Source organism: Arachis stenosperma, chromosome 2, assembly GCF_014773155.1.
Source record: "Arachis stenosperma cultivar V10309 chromosome 2, arast.V10309.gnm1.PFL2, whole genome shotgun sequence".
Taxonomy (NCBI): domain Eukaryota; kingdom Viridiplantae; phylum Streptophyta; class Magnoliopsida; order Fabales; family Fabaceae; genus Arachis; species Arachis stenosperma.
This window is the reverse complement of record NC_080378.1, coordinates 91,619,042-91,628,103: the sequence shown is the minus strand read 5'-3', so window position 1 is coordinate 91,628,103 and position 9,062 is coordinate 91,619,042. Positions and strand designations below refer to the sequence as shown.

Genomic DNA, 9,062 nt, shown 5'->3' with positions numbered 1-9,062 from the left:
TCTCTGTGATATGTGTTTTCTGTGATTGTGTGTGTGTGCTTCTTGACTTGTGATTTTCTCTGTATCTCGGATTTGTTAAAGTTTTTTGTATTATGAGGTTTGTTGTTATTGGCCATCTATTGAAGATTGTAAGTATTCTATTGTGGAATTTCTGTGTAGCAAATAATAAAATGAACATAACTATACACCCCGACCCTCCTAAGAACTCTCCAGTTCTTACCCCCTATTTTCACCCCTTTCAGCTACAGGTGCGAAGATTTAGTGCGGAGCTACAGGAGTATAGAAGATTATGTTTACGAGTTGAGTTGTTAGAATCTATTTTCCCCTTGCCTTAGTTAGAGTTTTATTTAGAGGGGTAGGTTTTGTAATTGCTTTTGTATGTACTACTATAATGTATTATTAATATTATGTGAATATGTATTGTTTGTTCTTGTTGGAAAAGTTTTAAGATTTAGTAAAACCATCGATAGATTTACGCGTAAAGGCTCATACCTTATTATTTAACATATGAGAGTCGTCGTAATACCTCCGCCATCAGAGTGGCGCCCCCGAAAGCGTGACATTTTGATAGTAAGGGTATTATAATGAACCCTAATCTCTTGTCACCGTTCATCTTCCACCTCTCTCATACATCTCTTTGCTGCCGCCCATTGCAGCTCATCTCCTCATCGGTGTCGCCACTGCAAACAATGTCATTGTTGCTGCCGTTAACAAGCTCTGCGATTCGGTTGCGCCTTCTCTGTCACTTCCAATAGGTAATCTATTTCATCTTCTTCTTTTGATTTCTTCTCTCACTTCATACTTTTATATCTAGTTTATGATCTTTTAGGAACAAATAGAGAATGCTTTCTCACTGAGTTGCGCCAGCAAATCAGATCCACCAAAATGTTTGACAGCATCATCGGTCAAAGATTCGTCGCGAAATGGTTCTGTACTTTGTTTTCTCTGTTTCTGGTCTTCCTTCTTCATGCCTTTCATTTATTGCGGTTATGCTGATTGTGATTTTCAATTTCTTATTTTATCTCCTTTTATTTTTTCTGTGTATCGTTGATTAAATAGACGAAGCTTAGAATCCAATCGATGTGATAAGGAGAAAAAAGACTGCGATGGAGAAGTTTATTAAGATCTTCTTGCAGTATTCTTTTTTTCTGCTTTTGTTTTTGTTGATTCGGTTACGATAGATAGATGAAATTCTTCACTGGAGTTGATAAATGAATTCATCAATGCACAACTTTAGAAGAATGTGCTAGTTTTAGTCTTATGTGATTTAACTATAGTTAAAAGATTTTGAGACATTGTTTTATTTTTAGAATGGAAATTGATTGAGCTGAGAAAATGTGTCTATTTCTAAAATCTGATGCATATGAATGATGAAAGACTCTGATGTTAGTATTCTTGTTTAGTTGGAAGTGAAGTTTGGAGAGCTTCTATAAAGTTGTGTAGAAGGGCAGGTATTTGTCTTGTACTCTTGCTTGTTTACGCTATCTTTGTTCTATATGCAATTTTTTATTATAAGAAAAAAGTAGGTTTTGGAAACCACTTTATGTCGTAATTTCTGTGTTTTGTTGATATACCTCAATAAATTGGCTTGAGAAGCATGATGCAGTATATAGCATTTGTAATGGAATTAATATTGAGTCATCTTTTTTATACAAACAAGACATAGCTGTTGTCCCTCATCTATTTGTTCTTTCAATACTAAAGAGCCAGGTAAAGATGGAAAATATAGATAATATATAAGATATCTAACTGGGTGGAACTTCGTTTCTTTTTTTAAAGCTTGATTCATCACCTTCGTGGAATGGAGGTTTTAACATTTTGGAGTGGCTCTTTGTGTTCATGTGTGTATATTCTATTTTATGGTGATATCCCAACTATGTTATTTTTTCTTTCTACATTTAAATGCTAAAATTGTTATATTTTCATGACCAATATTTAAGATTGAAAAATTGCCATCTGACTATTACAGTTATTGTTGACCTGAAACACATGCTCATCTTTGACTATTTAGAGGTGCACTTCAAAATATTTATTTTACGTTATTCTCTTTCGTTTATTTAAATTTATTATTTGATTTAAACTTAAATTGATTATGTGGCTGTTTACTTATGATATGATTAAGATTAGTTCAGGAAATGGATATTAGTAGAAGCTTGTGATATGGACTATAAATTTATAATGTTTTTATATGAGTTAATGGCATGGCCTGTTTAAGATGTATCAATTCCTTTTAGCTTTCATATATTTTTTTCTGCTAACAACGCCATTATATGATTATGTTTGTTTTCTAATAATTTTATCTTGCTTGCAGGTTTTTGATATACTTGGATAAAGCTTTTTTTTTTTTTTAATCAAGTTTGATGTCTTTTTGGCTCTACTTGAGTGCTCTAACAATGACATTCAACCTGTAAGGAGAATGCAATCTTGCTTGAAAGGGTGAAAACATTAAAATGAGAGCTTGAAGACCAAAAGTTCAAGTGCAATTTAAGATATATGAAGTAATCAAGAAAGCATTGATGATGTGAAGTGGACATTGTTATTATCATCATGTCATTCTCCTCTGGATTATTTTTTATAGTTTTACATTGTTTTATTTAATTTAGAAAAAAAAATAGCAACATTTTGCATGCCTCATATGTGTTAGAAAATATGCGAAAGCATAATAAAAATATATATTTTTAATATTTTATTTATGAGTTATATAATACTTTATTTATTTATGGATATTGATTTTTTGTTATTATGAAATTTTAATAAAAAAAATCATTTGCTTAACACAATAAATATATGATAAAAACCGACTTTTTAAATCATAAAAAATGTTATTTTTATCTGGTAAAAACGGCAGTTTGAAACGCCATTTTAATTAATAAAAACGCCACTGTCAGGGTAAAAACGGTGGTTTATAAACGCCGTTTTAACCAATCAAAAACACCATTTTAACCTGATAAAATGGCGGTTTCAAACGCCGTTTTAACCAATAAAAATGCCACTATCAGGGTAAAAACGGCGGTTCATAAATGCCATTTTAACTAACCAAAATCGCCATGTTAACCCCGTAAAAATGGCGGCATCAAACGCCATTTTAACCAACCAAAAATGTCGTTTTATTTGGAATTAACGGTGGTTTAAACCGCCAATTTAACCTATCAAAAAACTGCCATTTAAACTATGAAAATTACAATGGTTTTTAGAAAACCACCATAATAACCAGAATGGCACTCAGAATTACGTTATTTTTCAAAACCGCCATACTTGGTAGTAATGGCAGTTCAAACCGCCGTAAATTCCAAAAAAAAAAACTACTGTAATTACCAGGATTTTTTGTAGTGTATCAGGGATGTCAATTTAGGTGGAAACCCTCCCTCTACCACAATTACGAGACCCACTTGATCTACCATTGCTACCTGTCGTCATGTTTACAAAGAGAATATATTATTAACACTAATCATTATATTTACTACACAAATCCTTTAAAATTTATATTATTTCAAAAAAATTTTGACATAACCTTTTCTAAAATTAGACATATATCCTCCTTTACGGTTCTCACAAATCCAACCAACCTCAATCCACAGCATCAGTCAAAAGTCAATTAAGTTCATAACAATTAAACTCAATTAAACAAGGAACCTTCATGATTCAAGTCCAAAGCAATAATCCTTAATCTCATGAAGGTTGGAGATACAATATGTAAGCTAGAGGACCAAAATCTTATACCTTAGAGTAATAAATAAGCCTTGAATATGACAAATTTAAACTTAGCAACATAGTAATCAATCTACAGAGATGTACCTAACAAGTTATTATTTAAACTTGTAATGACTTATATCACATAGAACATATATGAAACACAATTGGATTGTTATAAGATTAGATTTGTGCAAAATAAAAATTCAACTATTTATTGATAATGAACAACTAGAAATTACAGTGAAAAAAAGTTTCATTTTAATTTCATAATTTATAGATCAAATAACAAAATTTTTTTTATCAAAAACACACACAGCAAATAATGAATATACTAGTATTATGACCAAATTTGCATGTTTATATCTTGGATCCTATACTAATTTTTTCTTAATATAACTATTTTTATTTAACACCCTTACAGAAAAACCCATCAATTTTTCCAAATAACTAAAGTCATATTCCTAGAGTAAACCATTTCTGTTCTTATATTAAATTTATAATTAATATAAATACAATGAAATATCATACCTTATTATCATATTATTATCAATAATATTGAATAATTAATTGAGTTGTTACAAAATTCTAAAGTAATAAAATCCAAACCCTAAACTTAATTTCACAGTAATCAATTCCAATTTCTACACCCAATTTCAAGGTAATATAATTTAAACTCTAAATCCATAGAAATTTGTTCAATTTGTTCATAAAACATATATTAAAATCAATTTCACAACAAAATCCAAACATTAATGGTAAACGGCCAACTTACTTGAAATGGAGGAGGTGGCCAGCGGTGTAGCAGACTCCTCATCGCGGTGGCGAGGTAGTGCAGATTCTTCACGAAGCAGAGGCGCGACTTGAGGAAATGGAGCAGAGGAGCAGAGGAGGGAGGCGGCGACAGGAGGCAACAGCGGCGGCAGTGTTGACAGAGCAGCAGGGAGAGGAGATGGGTAGAGAGAGTGCGAGAGAGAGAGAGAGAGAGAGAGAGAGAGAGAGAGGAGCGAGAGAGAGAGAGAGGAGATTTCGAAATGAAAGGGAGGAGAGTTCGCGCTTTGAATTTTAGGTGGATAAATTTGAAAGTAATACATTGCGGTCATCAAAACGCAGCATTCCACTAAAATGGGTTTACCAGGGAAATTTTTTTCACCGGTAAATTCCACGCTACATTTCGTGCCTATTTTTCCCATTTTTCCTCCAACTATTACCGGTGAATTTACCGTCAAAAATGAAAATTCATTGGTAATGATTTGACTTGTCGAATTCCACATGAAAATCATCCATAAATATGTCGATAAAGCCGATGCTAATGTGCAACGCTAAATCCGATGGTAAATCTGACGTTACTCAATATTTTTCTTGTAGTGCTCACCTCTTTGAGTAGCTATAAACATTCTCATCAAGTTACAAATAGAATGAAAGTGAGAACTCTATCTTGTATATCTAGCTCTTTGCAAAATGCCCCATTGGTTTGCACCTTGACCTATTTCTAGCTCATCAATGGTAATTAATTTTGCAATTTCAATTTCTTGAGCTTCTTGTAGTTGGTCACGTCGTTTGCAAGATGCACCAACAATATTGATAATAGCAGTCAACTTTGTGAAAAATTCATAAATTTAAAGTACTTTCCTTAAAGCATCCACCAGTGCTAACAGCAATTTATGAACAAAATAATGGACATAATATGCTTATCGGCAATCATTAAGCAATACAGCTTGTAAACCATTCCATTCCCCTTTCATATTGCTAGCACCATCATACTCCTAACTTCGAATGTTTTTAATTTGAAGATTATAAAAAAAAAGCACAAACCCTAATTCTTTTTTTCCAAATAATTTTTTTAAAAAATAATAATTTAAGTTTACTGTCGAATTTACTGTTGGCTAAATCTTCTAGTAACTATTAATTTAATTATTAATAATAAATAATATATTACCGTCAGATTTACCGAGAGAAAAATTGGACGGTAACACGCTCCAAAATTTCACTAATTAAAAGTTTATATCCGTTGCAATATCCGCTGGTAATTAGTGGCGAACAAAAAAATTCGCTGGTAAATAATTATCGGCGAGGTTTATACCGTCAGATTTATTCCGTCACTAAATCCAACGATAAACAGATTAACGGTAAAATTTTTTGGTAAATTCGCTGGTATTCGGCGACTTTCTTGTAGTGAGAAGTATTCACGAACAAAACTATTTATATCAACAAATCTTAAAACAATATCCATTTGCTTTGTTTTAGATTCAATACGAGCTTTATCAATAATGATATAAAATTTGGCATTTTCAATATATTTTCTAATTGATTTTCTCACCATGGTAGCAAGAATATGTAGAATTCTCTTCTGAACATCGCTTGAAGTATATTTAGCAAATCTATGAGCATTTTCTAAAACAAATTTGTAAGTCGAGCTTTTATCATGGCCTCTATAAGCACAACCTTAAAAAGTTGACTATTAAATACAATCAATAGATGCTCCAGATCTACGTCGATTATTTTCAATTTTCTCTTAAGTTTGTTGTTTTATAAGTGTATCAACATATTATGATTGCTTCATCAAATTGTCACATGATTTTGTTGCCTTGTGATGAAACGCATTGAGGCCTTTGCCAATATGATTTAAAATAGGGCAATCATTTTTACTGTTTATTTTCTTCCAATTCTTGAAGTAATTTTTAATGAAGGCATTTGAGGTTATGTTGATTGAAGTTTTTTTAGCAAATAAATAGCATGGTAAATAATATCAAGCATCGTCTTTAATAGAATACTCTAACGTGGATGGTATAATTCAAACCAAAAAGCTTAAAAATGACGACCATGACTTGTAATGTTCGAGAATGAATAATTATCAAGTATTGGTTGATTTGGTTCAACTTTAAAATAAGCTCAACAAATTTTATCTCTTTTACTTGGATGAAACTTTCAAATTATTAGTCAAATTTCTAGATCTCTTACCAAATGACATACTTCAATTTGTTCAGAATTAAATCATGGGTGCTTTGACTATAAACTATCTAGTTGAGGAGCTAAAGTATTGATGTTTCATGCCTTATGTATTGAAGAGGTTGTTGTTGATGTAATAATATTAAAAACATCTTCACTATTTTGGTCAATCTTTTAAAAAAAAAAAGTGTTTATTGTTTTTATCTTATCTATGATTCAATTAAATTCCTACAATTGAGAATTTACATAAATAAATATTGTGCAACTTATTAGCTAAACTCAATTAATTTTATTTTTTTATAAATCAATAATATCAATGTCATAAATAACTAATAATGAGAGAAAATAAAAAAGATATATACTAATTAATATTATAATTATATAATTATCATCTTTAATTTCTTTTAAAAATCTAAATTACTATTATAAGATTATAAATTAGGTAAATAAATCCATAAATTATTCACAAAAATTTAATAAAAGAAATAACTCACAAAGAAAAGGAAGAATAAGAAATGATTATAGAAGACTACATGTTATCCTTCTTTTTTTTGTCTGTTAGAGTGATGTTCTAAGAAAAGAAGTTATCTTTAATTTTTTGATAGTGCATGCTATAATACCTATGTATAGTTACCTAATTTACTAAAAAAAATAAAAATTAATATTTAAATTAAAAAATATAAAAATAAATAATTTTTTAATATTTAAAATTTATTATAAAAGAGAAGTTCGGCATCAAAGTTATTGATACCAAAAAATTTGCCTTCTTGAATTCAGTTTGAAAACAATAAATAAACACACCAGGGACTATATATGCCTTATTATTAGCTTCTTTCTTTTTTTGCTTATGATAACCATGGTCCATGGTCCATGGCCCAAGACCCAAGCTATCAAATCCATGGAGGAGCCCATAAAGTTTTAAATAGGAGCCACTCTTTTTTTTTTTCTTTTTTATTATAAAGAGAATTTTCTTGGGGGAGGGGGGCACTGCTTTCCCTCCAACCTATGAAGCTCGTCTCTGAACACACACCACCACGACCTTATGCTCCACAAGTTTTGGGGAATAATAAATATCTTTTATTCAAAACTTACTTACCTTTAAGTGACAGAGGTTGCAGAAGAAGTTGATGAACACTCAAAATGATGAAGTAGAACGCAAACTGTTATCCCACGATGTAAAACCCTAACCAATTCAGCAAACCAACGAGTCCTATCTTCATCCATGAAATACCCAAGACTTCAAGTGATCACTGCCTTGAGGTGGGAGGGGAGGATGAATAAGCGTTTTGTGCTTTCGTTGGGAGAGTAAACGATGTAATTTCTATTGTTCATTTAGCATACTATTAGCAAAACAATGTCGTCGTTGCATTATGTCCAGCGTGAAAGGGTCTTGTCTTGTCACACATGGCGTTACCATCAATTTGATAAAACGGAGTTAGCGATCATACTAACGTAGTGTATTTCTTCAATTTAGATTATTTTAGTGCAAACTATCGATCTCAAATACTAAAATGGAGTTTAACTCGTAAAAGTAATCTAGAGATTAAATACTATTTGACCAATAATGTTTTTATGTTTTTCTATCATCTCTAAAGTAACATATAAATTATTTTCTTTGATGTGTCACATTCTAATTTGGTATTTATTTTAATATATTTGTTATATATTGATTAAAATATTAATTTAAAAATTTTCTTATATTAACTAAATTTTAAACTAAATTATTAATATGACAAATTAAAAATAAAAACACAAATTAGTATCACTGTAAAAATGTTCAATTTAAAAAGTTTATCATGTCAAATAAATTTTTAAATTTAAAAATTTATTCTATACAATTTAGTTTTAAATTATATGAAAAAAAAATTGAAATATATACTTTATATCTTGTTTTCTAAAAATTAATGTAGCTAGTTTGTAATTATTTTTTATGAAGGTCTGGATTTTTATTTAATTTTTGTTAGAAATAAAAAATTTTGTGTGAAAAATAAAACAGTAATATATAACATTATTTTTCAAATATTTTATTAAATTTCTAACAAATTTTAATGATTCGAAATTAATTTTTTATTTTTTATTTTATTAGATAAATTAGTTATCTAACAAATTTTACTAAAAATTTAAAATAAATAAACACCCATTAAAATATGACATATCAAAAAATGTAACTTACATATTATTTTAAAGAGGATAGAATAGTATTTACCTAATTATATTATGAGGTAAGAAAGAGAAGACAATAATAGTGATTATTATAGTATATATGTTTAATTATAAGATTAATTTAATGTTTAAGGTTGTATAAATTCTTTTAAAGAATTATATAAATAAATATATGTACAAACGTATACATATATTATCACATCAATAAAAATAATAATTATTATTATATATTATGCTTAAATAGTCTTTAGAAAGTGATA

General features: G+C 29.5%; 1 long non-coding RNA gene across 1 annotated transcript; it reads left to right on the top strand.

The window, feature by feature from the left end:
* Positions 1–537: 537 nt before the first annotated feature.
* Positions 538–2,681, top strand: LOC130960638 (uncharacterized). Its single transcript, XR_009079183.1, has 3 exons — positions 538–755; positions 830–1,451; positions 2,312–2,681. It is a non-coding gene; the product is annotated as an uncharacterized LOC130960638 (long non-coding RNA).
* The last annotated feature ends 6,381 nt before the right edge of the window (positions 2,682–9,062 follow it).